The sequence below is a fragment of the Dama dama genome, chromosome 7 (genome assembly GCF_033118175.1).
Source record: "Dama dama isolate Ldn47 chromosome 7, ASM3311817v1, whole genome shotgun sequence".
Taxonomy (NCBI): Eukaryota; Metazoa; Chordata; class Mammalia; order Artiodactyla; family Cervidae; genus Dama; species Dama dama.
In genome coordinates this window covers 2,858,313-2,874,140 of record NC_083687.1, presented here as the reverse complement: position 1 = coordinate 2,874,140, position 15,828 = coordinate 2,858,313, and the positions used below count along the sequence as shown (strand labels likewise).

At 40.1% G+C, this 15,828-nt stretch overlaps 1 long non-coding RNA gene across 1 annotated transcript; it reads right to left on the bottom strand.

Annotated features, from left to right (window-relative positions):
* Positions 1 to 218: 218 nt before the first annotated feature.
* LOC133059343 (uncharacterized) lies at positions 219 to 15,725 on the bottom strand. The gene is made up of 6 exons (XR_009693515.1): positions 15,364 to 15,725; positions 8,918 to 9,022; positions 5,149 to 5,283; positions 3,637 to 3,816; positions 2,890 to 3,027; positions 219 to 1,985 (listed from the first exon to the last, which is right to left on the bottom strand). It is a non-coding gene; the product is annotated as an uncharacterized LOC133059343 (long non-coding RNA).
* Positions 15,726 to 15,828: the final 103 nt, after the last annotated feature.

Sequence of the window (15,828 nt, the reverse complement as noted above, 5' to 3'; positions counted from 1 at the left end):
CTGAGAGGGATGGGTTCCATCCTGTGGTCACCTCCTCAAGGTTACCTTGCTCCAGGCGAGGAGTTGCGGGCCACCCCGTTGCTTCAGAAATCCAAAAGGGGAGAACAAAGCTAGCTCTGTCAGAAGGAAGAAAAGAGCACTTGGATGGATTTTCAAGCATTTACTAGGCCGCACTTCATTAGGGCTCCCCAAGAGAAAAATGTGAATTTTGCCCCCTAGGACCGGGATCCAGCTTGACAGAGTGTGTCCCCATAGGATCCAAGAATGTTCCAGAAAGACCTAGGCTCACTAGATCTCTCCTGCAGAGGAAACATGATGGAACAGACGTTTGGACGTCGCTTTGACTTTCCCTTTGAGTGTGGGACCCCTCCCTAGGCACCGGGGCTCGGGGGCCACTGCCACTGACAAATGACCTCCAAGCAAGCGCTTTCCAGCCGTGTGTGACTCTCAGCCCACAGGCGGCTAGGGAAGCTGTCTTCCTTGGAGCCAGGAAAGGCAGCCCCAGAGAGGGTTTCCAGGCCTCTATCTTGCAGCAAGTGTTTCACTTCTCAGACGTCAGACCTCCAGGCCTGATCCAAGGGCCTAAATTGCAAAGTCAGGGCTGCGTGTCTCCCTGCACTTTTCGAGCCTTGCAAACACATTCCTAGGTCATAGCAGTACTGCCCACGAGGAAGCAGGCTGTGGGAGCGTGTCTGAGAGGGCCAGGTTCCATACTGTGGTCACCTGGTCAAGGTGACCTTGCACCTCAAATGGATCACAGGTGAGGTGTTTCGTGCTGCCCCCTTGCTTCAGAAATCCCAAAGGGGGAAGCAAAGCTAGCTCTGTCAGAAGGAAGGAAACAGCAATTTGATGGATTTTCAAGCAGTGGCTAGGCCACACCACGTTAGGGCTCCCTGAGAGAAAAATGCAAATTTTGCCCCCTAGGTCTGGTATTCAGCTTGACACACAGAGTGTATCCCCGAAGGATTCAGGAATGTTCCAGACAGACCGAGGCTCACTAGCTCTCCCCTGCAGAGGAAACTAACACAAAATTGGAAATCAACTATATTGCAATATAAAAGAAACATCAAATTTAAAAAATGAGGTTGCTCCCATGCCTTCAAGGAGCCTCAAAAACCCGGCCTACAGCTGCCTTCGGAATGCAGCCGCTACAACCCTGTCCCTGACTCCCTCCATTCCTGCTGCTCATGAATCCTGCCATCCTTCAGTTTTAGTGGACAAGCGTGTACCTAAACGATAGTAACTGACCCTCAAAATGAGAACTATCAACAAATCGTTTGCAAAAATGTTCTAAGTAAATCATAAATAGCAGATGGAAGATAAAATCAAGAAGAGTTTGGGTAAAGCTCACCACTTGAGTTCCAAATTATGATTGTATTAGAAGTAGATGCCTTGAAACAGTTGAGAGGCTATAAAAATAAATGATTCAATGATGAAATGTTTCCCAAATTAATTCAAATTGACATGAATAAAAATAAAACTATCCCAACAAATATGAGAAATACCTCCAGTACACACCACCACTTGCTAGCTTTAAAAACTATACATCTGATCCCTAACCTGTGCAGCTGCCCTACAATAAGAGCCTTAGCTCTGTACATATTTAAACAGATTTCATTTTGTGAAAAGTTTTTTTCTTGAGAATATGTTACTGTTCTAACATCTTAATAGTCAATTACAAGAATTAAACCTATTGACAGCTGCACTAAGCACTTCTACAGAAACATCAGTTAGCTCATCAGCTATAACGACTCTGGGAAGGAAGAAGCTAGAAATATAATAAGCAGCAGGTCTTCCAACTCCACCTGTCTTCGTACATCAGACCACGGCCACTTCTCTGGTGCAAACACATCAACACAGAATAAGCCTCTTACTTCACTCACAGTGCATACACAGATGGTGATAGGTAAAACTTGGAGAGCTCTTCTTAGACAACCATGAGATTATTTGCTGCTTCCATAACTTTCAATACCTTTTTGTAATGTCTAAGATAGTAAGATAGGGTGAAAGACAATGAAAAACACTTATTAATTATCACTAAATACATATGATGTCATATCTATCACTGTTTTTAAAAGTTCCTTGTACTAAAATAGGACCCTACATAGAGCAAAGCGTTAATTTCCTCACAAGAAGGACATCCAAAATATGGTCTCTGAACTGCCTGTACTTTTCCTCCTTACCAACAGTGGAAGTGATAAACGACCCTAATGATTTATCAAGGAAGTGAAATCATTACCAAAAATTAAGAGTATCTATTGTTAGTAGCAAGAGGTATGGTTTTTTTGGGGGGGATGGGGTAGGCAGAACTTTTATAAGTTTATTTTGAAGAAGTTACTTTTTAAAGTGTTCAAAAATGTTTTTACAACTGATCTTGCAGTTTTCACAAACTGGAAAACTAAATGACGTGCAAAGGCCGTTGACAGGGCGCTGGTTACACAAATGAGAGTGGAGCCAGGAGCGGACTCTGACTGAGACACGGAAGGTGAGGACGGGCATGGAGCGGCGCACACGCTCCCCCCAGAGCAGAGGGACTCGGCTGTGCAGCGCTCGCGATGGCGGAGCACACGCCGTCCTCCTGGCCTAAAGCGCAGAGGAGGGTGCCGGCTCCTCTGATACCGTTGCAATAATTCTGAGATCAATTCCTATGGAAAATATTAAAGGTCTCTCCTTGGAAGAGGTCATCGTATGTCCCTACCTGACTGCTGTAGACAAATGGATCTGAATTACAGATATTACTTTATCCGACACATGAAAAATGTCATCCCTCCTCAAAATATAGATGTATAGGCTTTCACAAGCCTCTACATTTTCTATGGTACATACTCTTTGTTCATAAAGTACATACATACATAGATACATACACACATAAATGAATACAGAAAATACCTAAGAGTTCATTTCCTTATCAGCCATTTCTTTCTGCTTTTCTTTGGCAAGGTGATTGGCCAGGATTCCCTCCTGTAAGCTTCTGGCATTCCGTTCTCCAGAAAGCTGCTTCTGAGCGTCATGGTACACTTCCATAACCTGGAGAGACACTATATGAAGTTTTTGGGCCCATATCATGAAAAGAAAAAAAAACAGTTAAAAGTTTAGAAGCAGAATATAAAATATATAAAACTGTTTAGAGGAAGTAGCCTTTTCAAGCACAAGAATCTTTATCTCACGTGATTAACTTGGATCTTAATTTAAATGTCTGCTAAATTTATCGCAGAGCAAAAGCATGCAGATATATTATTGTGAAAGGAAATTTCTTTAAAAAGCATTTAACTAGTTCCTTCACAGTCTCAAGCCAAGTTAGACTGTATTTTAACATTTAGAAACCCAAAATTAATACATGGATTGGAATTAAGAAGATTATTTTGTCTAATGTATCAAAAGTGCCAATCATTATGTTAATAATTAACCTCAAGTTATATCCAGTCCTCCACTCAGAAAACACATACAGAGCATCTATTAGAAGCCAAGAATAGTAAGAAACTAATCACTTAAACTACGAATGTCACAGTTCATACCTAGGTTGGGATAACACCTTGTTTGAAATCTAAATAATACATATTAAATAAATGGGATATTATAAATAATATTGATGAAATGGTGTTAGAAATTTGAAATTTTCAGCAACGATTACGCTACCTGATTCAGATCATTTCTCAGTCTTCAGTTCCATCTAGTGCTCTGAGAGTGAGTTCAAGTTGCTGTTTCATTTCAGCTTCTTTACTATATTGGTCTTCCTTTCTTCTTAACTGCTCCCTAATTTTTTCATATAACATGTCAGCATTTCTTCTATTCTCTTCTTCTTGCTTTAAGGTCAATCTGCAAAATTTATAGAGCCCTTCTTAAAAAAAACATGAGACTATTCACTGCTGCAGTAACTTTCATTCCCCCTTCACAATGTTTAAAATAGTAAAATGATGGGAAATACAGTGAAGAACACTTAATAATGATCACTGTTTTCATGCAGAGGATTAAGAAGAAAACAGCATAAATTTTTTTTCTGTCTTGAGAAAAATGGCTACTTCATACTTCTGTGGGTGGAAATGAAAAGTAATCTAAACTTTCTAAAGAATAGTTTAGAAATATGGATCGAAGACCGTTTCTAAACGTTCTCATATTTTAACCAAATAATACACTATTATTAAAGAAAATTAATTCAAAATAATTAGAAATGTAGAAATGAATCTGTAGAAAAGATGTTCCTTGTAAGATTAAACATAATACAGAAAAGTGAAAAAGAATCGAAAGTCAATCTGTTGAATTGTGAATGAGGTTTCCGTTATGGTGGACTCCTGTATGATCATGAAAATGATGATTTGGAAAAATATACATTAAGTCATTAGAAGCATTCACTGTTAAGAACTTATATTATTTCCATGAATTTCACACTCCAGAATACTAACGACATATTCTCCCCTGTAAAATCCCAGAGGGTAAGTTAAAAATTATAACACAGCTAGGTCTCTGCAGTATTGAAGTAAAGAACAGTTCATATATCGCTTTAAAACTAGGATGTGCAGTATCTCAAGCTGCCAAGCTCTTGTTGCCACTCCACTTTCTGATGCCCTAACTCTGATTCACTTCTTTTCTCTCGGACAGTTCTTTCTGTAGCTCACGGACCTTATTTTCCAGTTTTTAAATTTCTCCTCTAAGTAGTTCACAGTGGCTTTTTTAAAGTTCTATTTATCTTTCACATGAAAGAATTGCATCCCGAATTTTCAACAAGCTAACACAATCTGCAACAAGAAGAAAACACATAGAAACAAGAAACACACTGATGTGAGTAATTTTTGAGTATAAAGGACTGTGTCTTTCATGTCTACTCCTCCATACACTGAACAAATATTGAGTGTCTATCAAGTGGAAGACATTATTCTCCTGGCTCTTGTTTAGCTTGCAGTCTAGTAGAAGAGAAAGAGAAATGAAATAATGACATATATATGTATATATATAAAATTATAAATTCAGGTACAGTAACAATGATCATAGGCTCAGCGTACACACTCACTTTCACTTTTAATACAAAACATATCTATAAGATGCACAGCACTGTAATATCCATAGCTCTAGAGCAGTCCTAGACAAGGTGAGCATGTATTACTACACTATACACAAACAGGCTTTGTACTGATATTTACACCACGGTCCTACCTTTATACCTCAAGCCAAGCGGTTCTACTTGCAATGTGGAAATCTCAGAGTGAAGACATCACCATCCTGGGAAGCACTTTCAGATGACTGAGTTCAGTCATTCAGGTAGCTCACGTCATTAATCTGTGCTTTGACCTACATATAAACAATACTGTTTCACAATGTCCTTAAAATATTTATAAAATATACTAACTATACAAAGGTGATAAATAGCTCGTCATTAAATGAAAAACAGACACTTCTTAAAAGGACAGATTTTTATCAAAATGATAATTTGATCAATAGTGTTTCTAAATTAAGTTCTCAAAGTGTATGTCTCTACAACATATGAAGATTTTCTGTTTTGACACTATTCCTTTTACAAAATATTTTTTACTAGGATGATATTTTTTATAATTAACTTTTTTATTATACCTTATTCTTTTCATTAGATGTTTTCTTTGCAGCCCTAAAATAACAAATGATTCTTTTCAGGCTAATATTAAATATTTAAAAATACAAACAATATCTAAACTTTGGCTTTTTACATAAAACCTTTGCAGTGGGAAGTAATTTTTTACTAAAAGATTAAACAATGAATAAGAGTGGCATTAATGGACAAAGAAAATATATGAATAATACTAATAAAGCATTGAATTTAGATCAAAGGAAAAGGAAAAATATAACATTACTTGTGTTATTTGATAGGAAGCAGTATACCAGGGTTTGTGGCAGTTGTCATTTTCAATAAGAACTACCTTTTATGGCAGTGAAACCTATCTTAGAGTTTTCCTTAATTCCTTATAAGAAAGAAACCCATTTTTAAGAAAACCACAATAACCATGATATTAGCCTTCTGAGGACTTCCTATGCAACCGCTATGCATTATGATCAGCACTTGCCATATCTGAAGGCACTTTTGATCCTCACAGTGATTCTCGAAGACAGGTAATGCATGAGGTCCTCTACACGGGGAAAGATGGGGTACAGAGAGACTGAGGACCGTGTCCAAGCCCACAGCAGGTCACCAACAGACCCAGAGTTCAAACCCAGGAAGTCTGGCCTCAACACTGCGGCTCCAAAGCATGCTGAGAAAGTGAGATTTAAAGAAGTCTTTCTAAGTAATATCATAGCAAATGAATCTATATTATTATTCCATGCCTACCAATAGCTATAAATAATTAATGATTTCTGAATCTTAGCATATTTCTAAAAAAATCAAACATCTTTCCATGTAGGCAATATTGGAAATCTACTTGCAATAAAGACTTGCTTTTTGGAAAGAAATTCATCAATAGGCATTCATGTAACCATTCTGCTCTTTCTTCATGCATCTGACATGCACTTATTGAGCACACAAGATGTGTTAACGACACTCTTAGTATGGGAAGCATGGTTTTAGTAATTTAGAACTTTATTATCCAAAAATAATAATTAATGAAAGATTGTCAATAGCTTTTTCTACTGAATATAAACAAAAATTTCCCCTTTTCCCAGGAATCTATAAACAAAATGAAGTTAATATGATGTGATGTTTCAGAGTACCTTACAAAACCGCAGCTACTCACGATGATACGATCATCCAGAATCACCAAGGAATGATTAAATCCTATTCAGTATAGCCTAAGGGTTTGTATATTCATGATTCTATAATTTTTAAAAATCTATGTATGATAGAATTAATTGAAGCAATCATCTGCATATTCAATTACATAAGGATATTACACTTCAGAACCAATGAACAAGCCCTTACCACAAAACTATATATGAACAGAAGTACTGTGTACAATTAGTTTACTGTTAATAGCTTAAAGATAATGTCATACAATCAATAAGCTTTCTAACACTGGAAACGGAAACAAGATTCAACTCAATAAACACGTCCTCTGCTGGCTCATTTCTAGTAGCATATATACACTAAAAGCTCCCCTCTGAATATAAAATAGGAAACTCCTGTGAACTCCCTATTCCCCTTCAGTTACCATCCAGTTCTCCGCTGCCTGTCCCAGGAAATAGCGCCTGTACAGCTGTTTACGTGTATTTGCTACAGTTCAGCTGCCAAGGGGACGAGGCCCTGAAACGACTCCTGGCCAAAGGCCCTCGTCCTCACCTTACCCTTTTGCGGTTAGGTGAAAAGTAACTTGCCTTACCCGAAAATAGGAGAAAAACCTGAACTCAAAATCCAATTTTGTCCCTGTTTGTTTGAATTAATTCATGTATATTAAATCTACCAAAAATGAATTAGGAGATGATTTTTAATGTTATAAATGCTGGCTTCCCTTAAAAATATTTCCTCTCACTATATCTTAAACAAGGAGTCCCTACAGCACATTTGAAAGCTTTTTTTTTTTTTTTTTTTAAAGGACTAATATTTGGAGAACAGACAAACTTTATATTATGATGATCCAAAATCTATTAACACCAATCAGAAAGAGAAACCAATTCCTAAATTAATGCAAAGTATATATAATGATAATGTTATACATCAATACATATTATCTGCTTAAATTCAGTTATGTGTGTACTCAGTCCTGTCTGACACTTTGCATCCCCTAGGACTGTAGCCTGCCCGGATCCTCTGTCCATGGGGACTCTCCAGCCAAGAACATGGAGTGGGTTGCCACAACCTCCTCCAGGAGATCTTTCCAACCCAGGGATTGAACCCAGATCTCCCAACAATACTGGAGTGTGTATCCTAGCCTTTTCACCAGGGGAATTTCCTGACCCAGGAATTGAACTGGGGTCTCCTGCATTGCAGGTGGATTCTTTACCAGCTGAGCTACCTGGGAAGCCCCTACATTCAGTTATATTAAATCCTAACAGCCACCGATGAAAGTGGATAAAGCATTTTTAATAATATTTACTGATTTCCCACCTGGTAATGAAATAAACTATAAAGTTATTATTTGTACCCTAACAACAAAGGTCCAATCTGGAAGGTTCAATACTTTTAATAGGCAGTTGGGCTGATTCTATGATCCACTCTGTTGCTGAATGCTCATCCCTAAGTCCATCCTAAAGGAGGTCAGTCCTGAGTGTTCATTGGAAGGACTGATGTTGAAGCAGAAACAAATACTTCGGCCACCTGTTGCGAAGAGCTGACTCATTTAAAAAGACCCTGATGCTGGGAAAGACTGAAGGCGGGAGAAGAAGGGGCGACAGAGGATGGGATGGTCGGATAGCATCACTGACTCAATGAACCTGAGTTTAGGTAAACTCCGAGAATTGGTGATGGACAGGGAGGCCTGGCATGCTGCAGTCCACAGGGTCACAAAGAGTTGGACATGACTGAGAGACTGAACTGAACTGAACTGAAGTCAACTATGCTGAGATATCAGACAGAATGAATCTTCAGTCTTGGCATCAGTGACTGGCAATTTCAACAGAAAACCCTGACCACGGGCAATGATTTCTCTCTACACATATCTAGGTCAGGGACCATCATTGTCCTATTGTTCATAAATTCAACTCTTTAATCCTATGATTTGGTATTTGATCTCACCTTCTTTACCATGTAAAGAAATTATAAAAATGGAAGAAGTAAACAGTAGTCAGGAGAGTTTTTTTGCCTAAATTCCAAAGACAAGCTATAAATTACAGTAGACTCTAACAATATTTTAAGTTTTCTAATTGAAGTGCTATAAAAACTTAAGTGATCATCTGTTGATTCTAAAAGTCTACTTTTGAAAGGTAATTTTCTTTGTTATGAACTTGGTTGCAAACTGTATCATGTTGTTAAAGACTAGAAAATAGTATTAAACCAGAAATTTAAATTTACACTTTCACATACCTGTGAATGGTTATTTTCTTCTCCATCAGATTTTTCTTGTTCTTCCTCTCATGTCATTTCTAAGTCTAGTTCTGCTGACAAATCTGTACGTTTTGTTAAAATTACCTAGAATATTTAGATAAAAGACAGAATATTTAAAACATAGATTTAAAACATTGCATCAAATGACAGCTTATACCAATCTTAATCTTCAGCTGAATATTTACTTCTTTCAGAAATACTTCCAATGATCTAAAACTTCAAGAAACCTTTTGGGAGATACCAGAATTCATCAGGTTACAGGCACACAAACATCTCAAAGATTCATTCATAAATTCATCCAAACATCAGTGAACAAAACAATCAGAAACCAAACAAAATTTCAAAATACTGGACAGACACATAAAACCACACTATCTTCTCATCTCTACTTCATAGCAGGACATTTATAACAACATGACAAGCTTCAACTGCAACATTATTCATGGTTTACAAAATTCCTGTTACTTTTTTTTCCTTTTTTGAATTCCTTAAATTGAAATGCTTCTTTCCCAACAAATTATTTTTCACCTTTTAAGGCTCAGCCTGCTTTGTAAACTTCTCCTTGATTATAGCTGTTTATTCCCCAGATAAACAGGTATCTCTTTCCTAAAGTTCCTTAGGACTTTATAGAGTTTTCAAGTGTATCTTCGTCACCTGAATGTAAGTTATTTCTTCACATGTCTACCCTCTTGGCTCTTAGACTGCAGAGGACAAGCTCTTAAACATCACCCTGGTATACATAAGTCTTCAGTTCTTTTATTCAATAATTATTTGGGGGGGTTCCTGCTCAGTACTAGACACTGGAGTTTAAAGAGAAATGTAGACAAAGGGGGTCAGGGATGGCTTTTCGAGAGAGACTGCCTGAGTGCAGACTTCGGCAGTTCACGGGAACAGCGGGCAGGAGAGGGAGCGCACAGAAGGCTGCAGCAAGACAGCGACAGAAGCGGACAGGAGAGGCTGAACATTTGTCCAGAGCGCAGGGACGGGTGAGGGGGCGTCAGCAGCAGCTCAGGATTCCAGAGCAAAGGACAGAAAGGGCGAGAGATGGAGAGTCAGGCACAAGTCAGACTATGAAAGCATCACCCGTCGCTGTAAGATGTCTACATATTAATGCGATTTGAGGAGTGGTTTATGGTCACATGTGCTTTTAAGACAGGTGACTGTAAACACTACAGGGGATGAATCTGACGGGCATACAAATAAATGGAGGCAGAAGAATCTGAAGGCATTAATAAAAAAAAAAAAAAAAAAGGTGATGCAGGCCTATACTGGGGAATGGTTCCAGAAATATTTAGGATATAAAATGTTCTAGGTCAAGTACAGAATAAATCTATATGAAATCAATACATGTACAAATCCTGGGACCCTAAATGAGTAGACATTGCTGGTTACTCTATAAAAGATAGCGACTGAGAAGAGATTGAGAATCTGCATGAACTGTCTGAAGTTGCTTCTATTTATTTCGTGGTTTTCCTATGTCACTTCTTCCAGTGTTGAAAGGATTCAGGTAGGTGATTTATTTGAATTTGTGCTTCTTGGACCTACTAAGCTCACTGAGAAATAAGAGGAAACAAGTCACTTGTAGAGATGTAAGCACACACACACACACACACACACACAAACACTTTGAGTTGATAGCTTGTAGTCACTATTCTAGGAGATAACTGAGAATCTTGTAAATGCAAAGGGAAGTTCTATAGGTGAGGAAAGAAAAGAAAAACCAATAGGAGTGAAAAACGAAACAGTGTATGATTTCTTACTATAGCCCTGATTGTATGACAGATTGAAGGAATTAAATTAATTGATATTCATGGACAACATGTATTAGATGTGGTTACTCAATAGACTGGGCATCCCAGTAGAATAAGAATTGCTTTTCTATATACTGCTTTTAAAAGATACAGCACTCCTTAAAACCAACATTCCTTCCGAACTATTAATTCATTACAAATAATAAAACAAGTTGATATGTTAGATAGGTACACCTGAGGAGGTACTATGGAGCAATTTCCCATGCCTCCCATTATCACTGGGAAAGCCAAGTCTAAAATATATAATGTCATAGAAAACACAAGAAATATTTTAGCATTTGGCTTCAGAGGTGCTCCTGCAGTCATACTGAATATAATTTATAGCTAATACTTATGAATTCAGAGCTATGCAAAAATATGGCTACGAAGCCACATTTTGAGAAGGCAATCTCTAGATGTCTACCTAGGTCTCCCAACTAGATGCAAAATTCTAAATATAATCCTGCTACCCACTCTCAGGTATGCTACATGATAGCCTAAACGAATTTACTTTCTCCTAACTCTCTTTGTCATGGATTCTCTTACTATGGTCAGAGGAAGAATGCAAACACCTTTCTAAGAAATACTGTTTGGCTGCAGGTTGCATAAAAGCAGTCAGCACACAGTAGGTTTTGCCACAACATCTAATTTTGGAAATGTCGGTGCCCAGGTGGCCCAGGGCTGAGTGCTCTGGGCTTCGTCACTGCCTTGTTTGCTTTCTCTGTGTTCTGGCAGCTGAGACTTGCACAGCTGATGGAGCATGTGATTCCCTACCAGAAACATCACTCCAATATTCACCTTTTCTTTATCTATTAAGGTTGTCAAGGGAGTGTGTAATTTCCCTGGTCCTATCTTGTCACAGCAAAAATTTGAAGCAACAGACGTTAAACCTCTCGGTGCGTCACAGCTCTCTGAATGTGTTATAGCTCCATGTTACAGCTCAGTTTTATTTGGAAAATACATCCTGGAGGTGTGAGGGCATGCTGACGCAAAAGACGCAAAGAGAAGAGAGGGTGAGAGAGAGAGAGAGTCAGAGCCCATACGCATGGGGGAGACACCCCCGGCCCTTTGGTTCCTCTTTTTAGATGTTTTTTTCCTCCCCATGGGCTTCCCCATATAAATTGGGCTAGCCAGCAGTACTGTTTGTTCTACTGAGGTCCTCACTCTGGTCCTCGGACCTTCCTTTGTGGGCTCTACCCTTCCTTGTCTTTCGGCCACCGCCGTTCTGGACACTTTTTTTCCTATTCTAACTACCTAACAAGGTCATCTGTTCCAGTTTTGTGGATGCTGACTGATTTTTGGTCATTGGTTGTGAAATCAACAGACACTGATCATCAACTTGCAAATGCCTGGCTCTTTGACAAGTCTCATTATTGAGGCTCAAACTAGGAGAATCCCAATCTGAAAAATCTGAAAACAAAGTCTCCATTTATTAGAATGTGAGTAAGAATACAACTCTGACTACCTCCTACAAACTCTTATGTCAGAGAATCACTTCCACGTCCTCCTCTCCCCTCAAACTCACTACTCCTTCACTGCTTATTGTATCTTACACGGCACTGCCATTCATGAAGAGATGCTAACTAGTGTGTCTCATTTTTTCTACTTTTTACTTTTCTAGTATGACTTACATCGATTCACTCAATCTGTTCCCTATTCTGTATTCCATAAGAACTATATGAATAATTTAATTGCCACAAAATTATTAGATATTAAAAATCTTGCATGTTTCAAAATCAGTGTAGTGTTTATTGAAAATGACAACTCTAGCACTTAGGGAATGAACCCTACTCATCTGTTTTGTTTGAAAACTTAGTTTGGTTTGCTACATCATGCTAATGCTTCAAAGGATTTCTGTGAAACAACTGCCAAAAACTCAGTTATCTTAAATAAAAGAAAAAGAAAGTCAATGCCTTCCATATTCAAATTAATCTACTTCAAATAACAAATATCAATACAACATATACCTTTGATGCCTGAGAGTTACTTAGAGTGGCTGGGGTTTCCCCTACTTCTAGCACCACCACCCTTCTCCCCAACCCCCAGTATTCTCTGGAGCAACGATGATTTTATCTCTTTTCAATGTAAATACACTGAAGCCATCTAGAAGGAATTCTCTCAAGTGTCCTCATCAACTCCAAACTCACCTCCCTAAGGACTTCCTTTCTTCCTTTCCTCCTTTCACTAGAATCGCTCTTCTCCAAAGGGTAATCTCTGGATCTGTGGTCTTAATTCTTCCCCCTTTACAGTCTTTCTATGGATCATCTCCACCACTTCTTTTTCCCTTTGCTTAACAATGGTATCTTACACCTGTAATTGCTACTTCAACTCCTTGCTTCCCTCTGGCTATAAACACGCTCGGAAAGAAAAACAAAATAATGCTTTTTCTTGATCCTGTTATGTCCTGCACTATCCAATGCTCTTCTTCCAGATGTCTCTAAAGGCAAGGCTATATCCTTGCTACTCAGAGAGCTTGCTAGAAACACAGAATCTCAGACCTCCTGCTCAGCAAGTGCACTTCCCACAAGGTCCCCAGGCAACTAATTCAAATGTGAGAAACTCTGGTCTACACTGAGTCTGCTTCTACATGACTTCAAATTAATTCTTATAAAATCTTAGCCTCCCTCCAAACTGATACTGCATTAGAAGTTGGAAACTTTCCAGTGGACACTGTATCAGTTTGTAGGTTCCCTGATCTCCCCATCATGACCCCTGCTCTCTCCTTTCCAGTTCTCTTGTTTTGGCCTACGTGACACCATCCTATAAAGAAGTAACATTTCATATGACATTAATTTGCACACATTTACAGACGAGTACCTATGCCCGTGTTCCTGCACAGAGGCTTACACACAGCTCTGCATGCCCAGGGACCTCAATCCTGAATGCCTTCTAACAGCCAAGAGAACAGTAAGATGGGGAAAACTCTGAGTTCTTCTCAGACAAGCTCACTTCAAATTAATCGCCCATGCCAAGCATTCTCCCTTTTACTAAAGACCTATCTCATTGCTTCTCACCTTCCCCAGAGACCCTTGCTTCCATCTCCTTCACTTCATTTCCTCCCTGTGCCCTATGCCTCCCTCATCTTTCATCCCCTCTTTCCTCTTATTTCTCAACCTTCCTGAGGTTGTAGAATATCTTGAAACAGATATTTTTTTTTTTCCTTTTGGCCATGGATCAGATGGAATCCTAGTTCACTGACCAGGGATCGAACCTGCACTCCCTGCATTGGAGAGTCTTAACTGCACAGAGTCTTAACCATTGGACCAGACCACCAAGGAAGTCCAGGAACTCATAACTTAGCTCCTTAAATGGCAATCTCAATTTAATCTGTGGCTGACACCTGGTAAGATACACTATTTCCCTCCTCATCTTTTTCGTCACTAGACGTCCAACAGGTGATTTTCTCTGGCTATTAGAATATGTCAGCAGTCCCAGTTTAATTCAACATTCTGTCAATGAGTTTTCTATCAAATCCAGTTCTTCTGGATTTGTCCATTTAATATCTTTTTTCCTCTTTGGCCAGCAGCTCCAGATAAAGGATCCACATACTTCTGTGGAAGGCTCCCATAGATACTCTGTTAAAATTAATACTCAGGTGCTTGAAGATTTCCTAAACCCTTTCTAAGAAAATATCCTACTTTTAAAAACTGCCCACATTTAACCCGGTAAGACAGGTTTTGCCAAGATCCCACAGCTGGTAAGTGTCAGAACCAGGATGCTGACTTCAGGCACCGTGCTGGATCACCAGGCAGCAGCCGCCTGCAACGAAGAGAGCAGGCCCTTCCTATCTCCTTCCATTGGTGCCACCTTCAAACAGGGCAGCCTTACTTTCTGTCTCTTCAACTACGACTGCCATAAAGGTACTCTGCACATCCAAAATGCTTCGTATTATTAGCATGGAAGTGAAAGTCGCTCAGTTGAGTCTGACTCTTTGCGGCCCCCTGCACTATATAGTCCATAGAACTCTCCAGGCCAGAATACTGGAGTGGGTAGCCTTTCCCTTCTCCCAGGGGATCTTCCCATCCCAGGAATCAAACCAGGATCTCCTGCATTGCAGGCGGATTCTTTACCAACTGAGCCACCAGGGAAGCCCTTGTTAAAATATCACTAAAGCAAACTGCTGTTGTCATAAGGCAACATATTTATCACTACCCCCCATGCTTTTGTGTCTCTTGAAATGTTCCTTGCAGATCAACTAGACAATCCAAATGCAGTAATACTTTCAAGTTTCAAGAACTATCTTTTCAAGGCCGAAGAGGTAAAAAATCAAACAAAGAAACAAAAAAACCCCACAATTCAGCCTGTTTCTGACCCTCTCTAGCAGTTTTACACACACACATGCACCAAAGAAACACACATGTGGCTGGCAGGCTGGGACTGACACAGACACTACACACTATTGTGAATGAAACATAACGAACGAGGGCCAACTGTACCGCACAGGGGACGCCACATTCTGTGACAGCCCGCATGGAAAAAAGCGTTTCTAAAGAGAGCAGATACACATATAGACACATAACTGATTCACTTCGCTGCACAGCCAACACTGAGACAATACTGTAAATCAACTCTACTCCAATAAACACGGAGGGGAGAACGGAAGGAAGAAACACAAACATGTGGCTACAGACTGACCTGGAACAATGCAGCAGTTTTTAGATAAATGTCACTTCAGAAGCCAAAGTGTTGGGTAGGAAAATCAGGATATTGTCATTATCCTCAAATTAAAAACAATTAGGAGCCCGGCGGCGGCAGGGCCCAGGCACTGGCCAAGCCCACCGCTGGCGCCTCGCACCTTTCTCCCGGCTCCCGCCGGGCCCTCGCGGAAGGGGCCCGGGTTCCACGGCCAGCTGCCCGCCCCTCAGGCGAGGACGACCGCCCGCCCTCCCGGCTCAGGCCGGCGCCCGTGTCCCAATGACAGGGCCCCGTTTCTGGCTCACACGCCCCCTGCGGTGCGGGCTCGGCTCGCCGCTCCCACGTTCCCAGCTCACGCTCCCGGCTCCCCGACCCGCCAGGCTCGCCGCTCACCCGCCGCCCTCGCCCCGGTGCGCCGGCGGCGCTCCCGCTCTCCCCCGACGCCGGCCCGCGCTCCCCGGCCGC